This window comes from Sorex araneus, chromosome 2 (assembly GCF_027595985.1).
Source record: "Sorex araneus isolate mSorAra2 chromosome 2, mSorAra2.pri, whole genome shotgun sequence".
NCBI classification, from domain to species: domain Eukaryota; kingdom Metazoa; phylum Chordata; class Mammalia; order Eulipotyphla; family Soricidae; genus Sorex; species Sorex araneus.
Window position 1 is genome coordinate 216,310,598 of NC_073303.1, and position 12,340 is coordinate 216,322,937.

The following is a 12,340-nucleotide window of genomic DNA, read 5'->3' on the forward strand; positions in this document are numbered from 1 at the left end:
TTTAAAATCTTAGTTTGATCTTTCAGTACTTTCTGATACAAATTCAAGAGCAATGTATTTGAGCGTGTTCATGAAAGTTTCGTAATCTATCTTGATACTTAACAGATAGTTACCAGAGATTTTTGTTTGTTATTTTAGTTGTTTTTGTTTTGCCTTTGGGTGCCACACCTGGCAGTGCTTAGGGCTTAATTCTGGCTCTGCACCCAGGGATTACTCCTGGGTTTGGGATCGAACCCTGGAAGACCATATGTGGTACCAGGGATCAAACACTGGTTGGCCGAGTGTGAGACAAGCATTCTGCCAACTGTACATATCTCTCCAGCCCTTATAGTCATCTTTTTAAAAATATATATATTTTCAGAGATACAGCATCTTACAAAAGATAAATTTCTAAGAAAATTTACAATTTATTTTTATAGTACTCCAATAGAGGGAAACCAAAAGTTATTTCTCAGAATAAAGCCAGTAACATTTTTTAAGATTGATAACTAAAAAGAGAACATGATCTGAGCATTTCAGTCATTGATTTAATAAGATTGCAATACACATTACAATAAATAGGTGTGCTACACTGGTCCTTTTCAGAGACTAACAACCCCTCGGACGTGATTGCAAAATGCCTTCTCTGTCCCTGCAAGTCCCCCCTCTTGGAATCCGCAGTGATTGGACATGTGTAATAGGATAACTTAGACTCGCTATTTTTTAAGACAGCGTTCTGTTAACACATTGAGTAACACAATGTTCTGCCAAAAAAACTATTAGTCTTCAAAGAGGGGTACAGTTTCTTCATGAATAATTTCAGTTCTCAAGAAATATCCAGTTACCAGAACTTATCTCTTCCATGAGGCATTTCTTAATCTAATGTATAATAAGAGAGTACTGAAATAGGCTTGAGAGGTTTCAGACTTGACCTAAAATGACACAGAGGTTTTTTTTTTTTTAAAGTTGGCTTTCCCTTCTAATAGAGAAGAGAGTTTGCCCACACAAGTTTTCTGAATCATACCAATATTCTGAAATATTCTGGATCTATTTTTTTTTAATATTGGTGTGAAGAGGCTTTTATTTAACAAAAGTCTTTAATTTTAATTGAGGTATATTGTCAAGAAAAGCATGTGACAGGGACAGATGAAGGCGTTACTGGCACCTGCTTGAGCAAATCAATAATCAGCGAGACAACAGGTGATACAGGTGATATTATCAAGATAAAATATGAATGTCCTAGATATTTCAACAGCAATTATTGCTGTTGAAAAAAATTGCAAGTTCATTTTCCTTTCCTCTCTAGTGCTGAGGAACTGAACTCCATAGTGTCCAGTACGATTGATACCCATGAATATAATTAAATAGAACATTTAATATATGAATAGTTTAACTTTTTATTAGGATGATTTTTTTTTCTTTTTGGGCCACACCCAGCGATGCACAGGGGTCACTCCTGGGACAAGCACTCAGGAATTACTCCTGGCAGTACTTGGGGGACCATATGGGATGCTGGGACAAAGGAATCAAACCCCGGACAGCCGTGTGCAAGGCAAGCACCCTACCCGCTGTGCTATTGCTCCAGCCCCTAGGATGAATTTTTGTATTCCATTCCAACCTATTTTTCTTTAATTTTTTAATTTATTTTTTAATTTATTATAGTTTAATAGGTTAAAAAGTATACAATGTAAAGTTTATAATAATATTCACATTTATGATGATTGTACACAGTTCTCATACTGTTTCAGCTCCTTTTGTGAATTTGGCCTTTTTCCATTTAGTAGCCAATCCTGACAGCAGGGATTAAATTTGTATCAGTACCAATCAGGATGGCACTCATTAGGAACTTGTAGCATTGCTATTTCAAGGTGATTGCCAGAGAGTGCTGAAATTGTACTTGCTATCTCAACCCATTCCATTTTGAACCTCTCTTCACTAATCTGTACAGTAGCACTGTAGCACTGTCATCCAGTTGTTCATCGATTTGCTCGAGCGGGCATCAGTAACGTCTCCATTGTGAGACTTGTTGTTACTGTTTTTGGCATATTGAATATGCCACGGGGAGCTTGCCAAGCTCTCCGAGAGGGGCGGAAGAATTGAACTCAAGTTGGCCACATGCAAGGCAAATGCTCTACCCGCTATGCTATCACTCCAGTCCTCTGCAAGAAATGCAGTAATTAAATAATTCTAGCAGATTAAAACAAATTCCATTTAATTAGTAGATTAACAGAGAGGAGTACAGGGGTAGATAAGGTCTTACAGCCAGTCCACCCCGATTTTATTCCCAGTACCACATACGTAGCCCCACTAAGAATGGTCCCAAAGTATTCTGAAGGTAGCCCCCATGCTAAACAAAACAAGCCTAGAATATATTTAAAGATGTACAGGAGTACTATCATTTAATATTCTTTCATTCTAGAGCAGTTGTTTGGTTATATTATTTTCAGAATATAACCAAATAAATAAGTGAACCCCTGCTGTCAGAGCAGAGATAGCTCAAAGGACTAGCACATGCTTTGCTAGCTGAAGGTCCAAGGTCAGTCCCCAGCACCACATGACTCCTAAACGCTGCAAGTCGTGCCCCCTTCTAATATTTAGTTTAATGATCTGCATAGGCGATGTCAAATGAATAAACTTCTCATTCTAATCACCAGTAATCAATTGTAAACAGCACTGCACTCGGACTGGAGTGATAGCACAGTGGCGTTTGCCTTGCACACAGCCGACACGGGTTCGATTCCTCTGCCCCTCTCGGAGAGCCCGGCAAGCTACAGAGAGTATCCCGTGTACACAGCAGAGCCTGGCAAGCTCCCCATGGCGTATCCGATACACCAAAAACAGTAACAACAAATAACACGATGGAGACATTACTGGTACCTGCTGACAGTGACAATTACCAGTGGCACCAGAAGTAGGTTATAATGCCTGTGGATACAGTGTGCTCAATGTTACTGCTTAGTACGGCCCTATGGCCAGCCCCTAATTCTGTTTTTTCAAGTTGGAAAATTTGAAAACATAGAACATTCTCTTCACTCAGTATGTCCTGGGATGAGCTGATTGTCTGTTTTCTTCAACTGCAACCCAAAACAGTTCAAGTTCTGGTAGTCTCTTATTTCTTCATTAGTCATCACCATTCCTGTTGATTTTGCAACTGAATTTTCTCTCATGCGTTCCGTTATTACTGTCACAACCACATTCATTCCCTTGCCTGTCTCTCTCTTGAAGTAATTTCTTTTATTCCTCTCTTTCTTTTTTTATAGTTATTTAGTTACCAAATTTTTTACTTGAAAATAGACTCAGTTGGTCACTCTTCTACTTCATAATCTTTGATAAACTTGTAATTCTAGTTGCATCATCACACTCTTTCACACATTGAATTCTAGTTCACCCTTCTAACTACGTCCTCTTTCCCTACTTATTTCCGATTTTCAACAATATAGCATCTACTTAAGGCCCTAGACACTCCGATGGCTTTATTTGTACAACTGTATAGCTCAGAGTTGAAATTTGGTAGCAATAACCAGTCACTGGTCCGTGTACATATATCCTCATTTTGGGTTCAGCAAATATTCTTTTGGCAGCTATTGTGCCAGCTACTAACTGTTACATAGACTAACACCACTCAAATAAGGAACCCTATCCATAAAACTTCTAGATAGAAACCATTTGCTAATACTGACAATTATTGTTGTATTTTGTTCTTTAGAAAGTTTATACTAAAAATTGGACATGCATTAATTCCTCTAGGTTTTCTTTGCTCCATTCCTTCCTCTCCCTCCTTCCTTCCTTCACCACTGTCTTCCTTCCTTCCCTTTTCTGTCTTATTAGTTAATATATCAAACTATATTGTTCTGACACACTGTTTTCATTACTTCCTAGACCTCTCTCTTCACTGTTTCTAGAGTGTGTCCCATAGTGTTTTTAGATGTTTCTAGAGTGTTCTAGAATGTTTCCTGTAGAAACCAATTTGGAGGCTGGGAGTCACTCCAATAGAGTGACCGAAAGTGATAGCACAGCTGGCGGGGTATTTGCCATGCACACAGCCGACCCGGGTTCGATGCCTCAGTCCCTCTCAGAGAGCCTGGCAAGCTACTGGGAGTATCCTGCCCTCACGGAAAAGTCTGGCAAGCTACCCGTGGCGTATTTGATATGCCCAAAACAGTAACAAGTCTCAATGGAAACGTTACTGGTGCCTGCTTGAGCAAATCAATGAACAATGGGAGCAAATGAATGAACAACAGTGCTACGGTGCTATTGTATTCTTGAAGAAACTGGGCCATAAAGAGTTTGTCTAAATTTTGAGCAGTGAACTTCTTAATATCCTGACAATAGATGTTAACTTGGCCTGCAACGAGCAGTAAATACATCCTAGGAAGGGATTGGGGGGTGGAGGGGTGGTGGGAAGTTGTTAAAATTTTTGGATGAATTCTTCTCAGGGGGATGGGGTTTCCCTCAACTCTGCTGCTGCATATTTTCTGGGGATGACATTGCTGACACAGGGGTTACTGCTGCTCCTATTTACTCAGTTCTCAGGTATGTGTTGTTGATATTGTACTATATCTCAGGTTATGGCATCCTCTCTATCCATCAACAGTAGACAATTCTCTAAATGATCGCTTCTAGCAAAATGGAGCAATTCATGTTTATCTAGTATTGCTGACTTCTTTTCCAAGCTCCCACATTAGGACATTGATCACATGCAAATATTTAATGATAATCAGTACTTCTTCAAGCAAGTACTCAAAGGTGATATTTGCTTTTATCAATGCTTCAGGAGAAATGGATATTTCTCTTCACAAACTTCCATCTCTTTAAGAGTTTGTGTGCGTGCAATGAGAGAGACTTTTGGGAAGTTTTAATGGGATTATAAAGGAGGACAGATTCTTCTTTAGTGGCATGTTGGTTACTGTGCTGAGAATTCAGAAGTGCTTCACAGATTTTGTCCCTGATTCTATAAGGAAGGTTTTCAGTTTTACATCACTGTGTGATGTTTGCTGTGGGCTTGTAGTGATTGGCTTTAGCTATGTAAAGGAAGCTTTCTTCAATTGCTATTTTATTGAACACAAATGGGTATTGGATCTTTTCAAGTGCTTTCTTTGCACCTAGTGATTAATGATGCGATTTTTTTCTTCCTTGTATTGATTTGACTTGGAGATTTTGGACTGTAATTTGACGTGGAAATTTATTTCCAGATTTATTATTTTTATTTATTCCTTTTAGAGCCACTTTCCCCATCATTAGTTGTTTTATTAGATCCTTAGTCTAGGATCAGATTGGTATTAGGGACTAGGAATGATTTAGGAGCACTTCTCAGAGTCAGTCCATAGTAGTTGCCAGGCAACTTGATTTAGGTCCAGTCTGCTCTCTTCAAGCATTCTAAGTACAATGACTGACAAATAACTAAGCATTTGCCAATTGTCTTTGCTCTTCCTGTCGCATTCCATAGGTAGAGAGCTCAGCCACACTGTCTAAATCAATGCAGCAAGAAGGCTGGCTTCTATTTACTAGTTTCCTGACTTAGAGTTTTACAGAACCAAGGAGTTAGCCTCTATCACTGCTATGTGTGTGTTTTACTATTTTATTTGAGTCTGGTCCACAGGAATGTTATATATCTATATACATACGTAGGACACATAATATATGATACACATATATCTTTATTTGCATCCACATATTTTTTATGTTTTCTGATGATGTCTACAGCAAAACATCATAATTTCATGCTGCAAAGAAAGAAATTTGGAGTGACTGTAAAAAACAAGGTTCTAGCTCAAGTGATTCACTGTATCAATGTCATCCTGTTGTTCATTGATTTGCTTGAGCAGGTACCAGTAATGTCTCCATTTGTTCCTGTCACCTTCAGGGTCAGGGGAATGAGGTCTATTACTGTTACTGGTTTTGGTGTATCAAATACGCCATGGTTAGCTTGCCAGGCTTTGCCATGCGAGATTCTTCATCGCTCTCTTTCAGGAGTTTTGTTTTATAGTCTCTGGATCTTGACTGTTGATAAGATTACATGGCGCCGGGGGGCAGTTTCTGGGTGTAACTGCCAAGCTACTAGAAAATTGGGGATCTGGGTGGAGGAGGCCCAGTCCCAATTTGAGCAGGCTTGGGGTTCTCAGCCAGGGGTCCTGCATACCTGAGCTCAAGTGATTAGATTGGCAATAATGCTGTTAACCAAAATATAGAATATGATAAATTTGGAACAAATGGATAATGAATTGTGTCTCATACAATATAAGGAACTTAAACCAAGTGAAAATTTTCATAACTTTGAAGCACGCATAATTCAAGAGAGTAAAACTTGCTATAGATCAAACAACATGAACCATTGGCTTAAAAATTAGCTGAGGTTTAAGAAGTTATGAGATAAAGATTGATAAAAGGAGTATGTAAAAAGGGTCAAAGTGCCTGAAACAAATAGATTAAGCGGAATTAGCAACGAAGCCTGAAATGACTTTTCAGTAAGGTAAAGGAAAACTAAAAAACAAGAAAGAATTTTAACTGTATTCTTTACCTGGGTTTGGGGAAATAGTTCATGCATTAGCTCACATGCCTGGCATGTGTGAAGCTCAGAGTTTGATTCTTAGCACTACAGGGCCTCCAATCACCCTGGTTGTATCCCTGGTAGACTTGCGCACTACCATACACCATCAGATGAGTATGGCTATGAATGGCTCTAGATTCCTGAAGAATCCTGAGTTGAGACTATAAAAATAAATCAAATATGGGCTAACAAGACAGTATAGTGAATAGGGCATTTGCCTTGTGTGTGGCCAACCCAGATTCAAACTCCCGCATCCCATATGGTCCCTTGAGCACTAGAGTCAGGGATAATCCCTGCATATCATTGGATATAGTGCCCCCCAACAAATAAAATGTATTAATTGCCTAATAAAAATTCATTTATGTATATTGATTATTTTTCTGGCTGTGCCTTACAAATGTGAGGCAGGCTTTCTGCCACTAAGCTGCATCAGGGTCCATTAATAATCTTTTCTATGTCATTTTCTTCTTGCAAGAAATCCAGGGATCCACAAAGTAGAAGGCGCTACTCTCATTGAACTTATGGTGGAATACATGTATAAAGCCCTGAATGAGTACACATACATATATGATATATTACATAATGTCGAGAGAGAGAGAGAGAGAGAGAGAGAGAGAGAGAGAGAGAGAAAAGGATGAACTAGAAAATTAGAGAACTAAGAAAGGAGTCAGATTGTGGGGTCTGATGGACCATTTGCAAGACCTTAGTAGAACATATATAGACCTTAAAGAGTTTTTAATCAAAGGAAAGATATTTATGTTAATAGACTATATTGATTATTATCTCAACAGACAAGGTTAAAAGCAAACAGATGAATTATGTAGTTATTTTACTAATCAGGCCAGATTTGAGAGTTCATTGCAGTATATTGTAGCTGCAAACGTAATGAGGATTACATTGTTTATAAATCTTGAATTTAGAAGCAACAGAATAAACTATTATAGGGTGTGAGAGAAAAACTGGAATCAAGAATGATTACAGGGCTGGAGCAATAGCACAGCGGGTAGGGCGTTTGCCTTGCACACGGCCGACCCAGGTTTGATTCCCAGCATCCCATATGGTCCCCTGAGCACTGCCAGGAGTAATTCCTGATTGCATGAGCCAGGAGTAACCCCTAGTAACCCCTGTACATTGCTGGGTGTGACCCAAAAAGCAAAAAAAAAAAAAAAAAAAGAATGATTACAAAGGATTTTTGCTCTAAGAAGCTTGATGTCTTGAGACACTTTGGTCTTGACAGAACTTGGGTTTTCTAACTTTTGAGGCAAAGGACTATAGAGTATGAGGTTAACAGAACCGTAAGCTCAGTTTGGGGAAGATGCATGGATTCTGAGGGACATCTGAGTAATATGTAAAGTAGGCAATTGAGCATATGAGTAAGGAATGAGTTTATACATAGAAAAGTCATTAGCTGAAAGATGATACTGTCACTGTCATCCCGTTGCTCATCGATTTGTTCAAGCAGGTACAGTGACGTCTCTCATTGTGAGACGTATTGTTACTGTTTTTGGCATATCCAATACACCATGGGTAGCTTCCCAGGCTCTGCCGTGCAGGTGTGATACTCTCGGTAGCTTGTCGGGCTCTCTGAGAGGGGCAGAGGAATCGAACACGGGTCGGCCGTGTGAAAGGCAAACACCCTTCTGCTGTGCTATCGCTCTAGCCCAGCTAAAAGATGATATTCAAAATGTTTCAGCCGGGGTTGGAGATGTAGTACAGGTTAAGGTGCTTGCCTTGCTGACCTGAGTTTAATTCCATTGCCATATAAGATTCCCCCCGCCCCCCAGTGCCACAAGAACAGATCCCTGGGAACAGAAACAAGGTAAGCCCTGAATAAGAGACAGGAGTCATCCCTAAACACAGCTGGGTGTGGTATCTACCCCCCAGCATCCAAGGAAAATATAAAAAATAATATTTTTAGGCCAAACTAATTCCCCGGGAGAGTGATCAAAGATGAATAGCAGTCCTGTGGAGTCTGGCGTTCTTCAATAGTAAGAGGTCTGGAAGATGAAAATCCACGTAAACTGACTGTGAAGGAGTCACTAGTTATAAAAAAAGGAAACCAAGCAAAGGCACTATTGTTCTGGAAGTCAAATGTAAAAGTATGTCAAAGGTCCCCTGAGTACTGTCAGGAGTAATTCCTGAGTGCAGAGCCAGGAGTAACCCCTGAGCATTGCCAGATGTGGCCCCCAAACAAAGCAAAACAAAAATCAATGCATAAGAGAGAAGTTCTTCAAGGATATCATTGTTGCATGATGAATTTAGCACTTTGAGATCAGTTTAATACAAACAGTAAACGTGGTAAAATTACATATTTACAAATCCACAATCAAAAGGTATCAACAACTTTCTGAAGGAAAGTTGGGAAGGGATGCATAAACTACATTTATTTGTTGTTTTGATATATATTGTTGAGTTTATTTTGAGGAAATGTATATTTTGGAGAAATGTCACTTTTATATGAGATTTATGTTAAGGGGATGAGAATAAGATAAAAACATTCTAGTATAAGCCAGTTAGATCATACTACATCAACATTTTTAAATGCATTTGTGAACCAAACATTTAGAACATTATACAAATAAAGTAGTTATAATTTAACTATGTATATCAGTTTTTCTCTGAGGTTCTAGAAGCAGAACTCATACATCCTGCTCTAATTCCAGTTATCTAAAATGTTAATCATTTAATATTGCAAAGTCTCCATTTTTCTATGATACAGAAATTACACATATTTTGTAGGGTTTGTATAGATTATAATATAGAAAATACAATTTCAAGCACGTGAATTAAATACAATATCTTCTTTACTTGTTTATTTTTACTTACTTATTTTTGCTATTGTTGATTAGTAAACCTGGTTTCATTTTTGCCAAAATCTTTGATAAAGTCTTTCTCTGGTATGGAACAATAAGCTCTGCCATGGTGCTCACCTGATGCTGAAATTATGAATTTAAATGAAAAGCCCTTTTTATGATCATATGTGAGTGAACATGAGACTCCGATGCTCCATGTGACATAAAAATACACTTGGAGTACTTCAAAATTATTTTCTATTTCTTCACATCTGAAATATGGTCAATAAGGTAACAACAGTTTTCGTCACAGGCATGTTGTGGTAATCAAATGAAATAACATATTTAAAAACACTTGAAAAATGATATATCCAGAATCTCCCCACCCACCGGGTGAAAGTATATTGTAATGTTCTCTTTTCAAAATTGTTATTTTTGGGTGTGTGTGTACACCTGGTGGTGCTCAGGGGTTACTCCTGACTCTGTATTCAGGAATCATTTCTGGCAATGCTTGGGGGACCATGGGGAGTTACGAGGGATTGAATTAAATCTGGTCAGCTATTGTGCAAGGCAAATGCCCTTCCCACTAGGACTCTCAGTTAGGCCCCTCCAAATTGTGATTTAATTCAAAATTCACACTTAAATATTCTGAGGCAATATTTTTGTCATATGCATGAGTCTATATATTCATACTTATATTTGATATACATATTGTCAATATATATATGCATATGTGTGTTTATACGTATACATGTGTGTATATATATGTGTATAGCAATGCATGTACACAAGACTTGGTTTAACTGGCTGTATGGTATTCCTTTTGCTTCATTTCAGAACCCATGATTCTCCACCTATCATGAGGATACCAACATTTTAAAATTTATAGTACTAATGACCATTTCCTAAAAACAGAAGTAACATTATAGTCATATAATGTTGTAACTCGGTTGAAGCAAAATCTAGGCATAGTCTGACCCGGATGTGCATAAAGTGTCCATGATGTATGTACTTAATGGGACACCCTGGACATTCTGAGCCAAGTATCTGCAGACAGATTCACATGAGCTAGGGCAGCTGTGATCCATCCACATAGATAGAGGCATCGCAAAACAAGTATGCTCCGATGAAGATGAACCCAGGTGAAAGCATACCTTGGAGCCATGATAAGATAAACTATGTCAAAGTCAAAGAGGTTCTGTGACCAATATTCCAGGACCAAGATCTCTGGGGACCAAGGAGAACTCTAACCCAAGCATGATGTGTTTAAGATTTGCTCTGCTCAGGGTATGTCAAGTTTAAGGGGTCTGCAACTGAAGTGGGATCAAAGCCAACTGTGTCCGTGGAATGGGAGCCTGCTGTGAACAAAGTGAACTGTAGTCCAGACCCCTGGAAAAGAAGGAACAGTAGAACCCAGGTCTTATGTCCAGTCGCTCTGTAACTGAGGTCTACTGCACGCCTGGGTCAGGGTCACTGTTGACAAGCCTTAGTTCTCTGGCCACAGTAGAGTCAGTTGCTCACTCTCCCTCCACTCCCAGATCCTCTTCCCAACATCTGGAAGTTCCTGAACCAGGTGGGTGGAATATAGGTTGAGGCACACAGGGTAAGGATGTCGCACAATGCGTAGTGTGTGTGCGTTGCACGTTTGTGTGTGTGCGCATGCGCGCATTTGGGGAACATGGGAATAAGTGTGCACCCAGTTGGAGGGCAGAAAGCAAATGATCTGGGACACTCAGAGTGTCAAAGGCAGCTGAGAGAATGGAGGGTCAGGCCTGAGGTATTGCTAAAAACATAATCAGGTTTCTGGGGGAAGTTGGGATTTCTCTGGGTAGCTGGAGAGATTTGGGATAAGAATTCCTAAGTGCCTGGCCACTTGCCGATTTCCCCTGAGACTCCTTTGAAAGCTGTTTATATTCCCTACTGTTAATTTCTTCCCTTATAAAACTATTTTTCTATTCTCCAAGCCACACAATTCCTAAAAGACTTGCCAATATAATGCTTCACCTCCTCTTTTCCCCATGAATTCACCCCACTTCAGGCTTCTGTAAAATGAAAAGATTCAGACCTCCTGGAAATTGCATCCTAGTACATCCATAAATTCCATTTTTTTTTTCAAATCTAGTATTTAGTCCTCAGTCCTAATTCTACCCAAACTACAAATAGCATCTGACGGTTAACTTCTTCCACCTCCATAGGTCATTGCTGTTTTCCTTTTAGTATCCAGGACATTTTTCCTGGTTTTCCTTCTCTCCCAAGGCCGGCTCCTTCTCGCCCCTTGCTGATTGTTCCAGGCTCCTCCAATTTGAACCTAATCTCAGACCAGGTGTTTCTAAATGAGCAATAGAGATTTATGTTTCTAATCCAGTAGGAGTAGAACCTAAGTGTGAAAAAAGAGCTGTTAAGGCCAATGACTTTTTTTTTTTTTTTTTGGTAAATGAATGCTGTCAAGGAAAAACCATTTTAAAAGGAGTGACTTGGTTTCTATTCCTCTCCCCTCCTTCTTCACCCAGGGAAAAATAAGCTGCCTATTAGGACCAGGTGTTCTTTATAGCTAAGTGATAGCATGGTCAGGAGAGGCTAAACTTAGTTAACGTCTTGCAAAGTAATTAAAGTTTATGCTGGCTTTGTTAACATCAGTAACTTAAGACTGCACACACACAAAAATAAAACAAAAGGGAAAAATGGGGTGTCTCTGTCCAATTTTGTTTTCAGATCTCTCATGTCCACAGACGTTTGGCAACCATGTAGTCTGAAGGGGTCCTAGCATCACCCCACCTTGTTCCTGCACATGCTAATATAAATCAATTAGAGGCTGACACAGCAATTGGCTGCCCGACAAATGTTCCATAATAATGCAGCTCAAGAGAATGTGGAATTTCTGAGGCGCTGGCTATAACGCTTTCAATATAGCTGTAAATTCCATGCCATGTCAGCACAGGTGGAAAGCTGAGTCGTAAATAAAATGTTTCCCCAATTCCTAAAGAGCTCCCTAGCTGATTGACCAAAGCAAGTAGAGATTTAA

The 12,340-nt window shown here is 39.2% G+C and overlaps 1 pseudogene; it reads right to left on the bottom strand.

Annotated features, from left to right (window-relative positions):
* Nucleotides 1–1,691: 1,691 nt before the first annotated feature.
* Nucleotides 1,692–9,447, bottom strand: LOC129401741 (eukaryotic translation initiation factor 3 subunit H-like; annotated as a pseudogene).
* Between the last annotated feature and the right edge of the window lie 2,893 nt (nucleotides 9,448–12,340).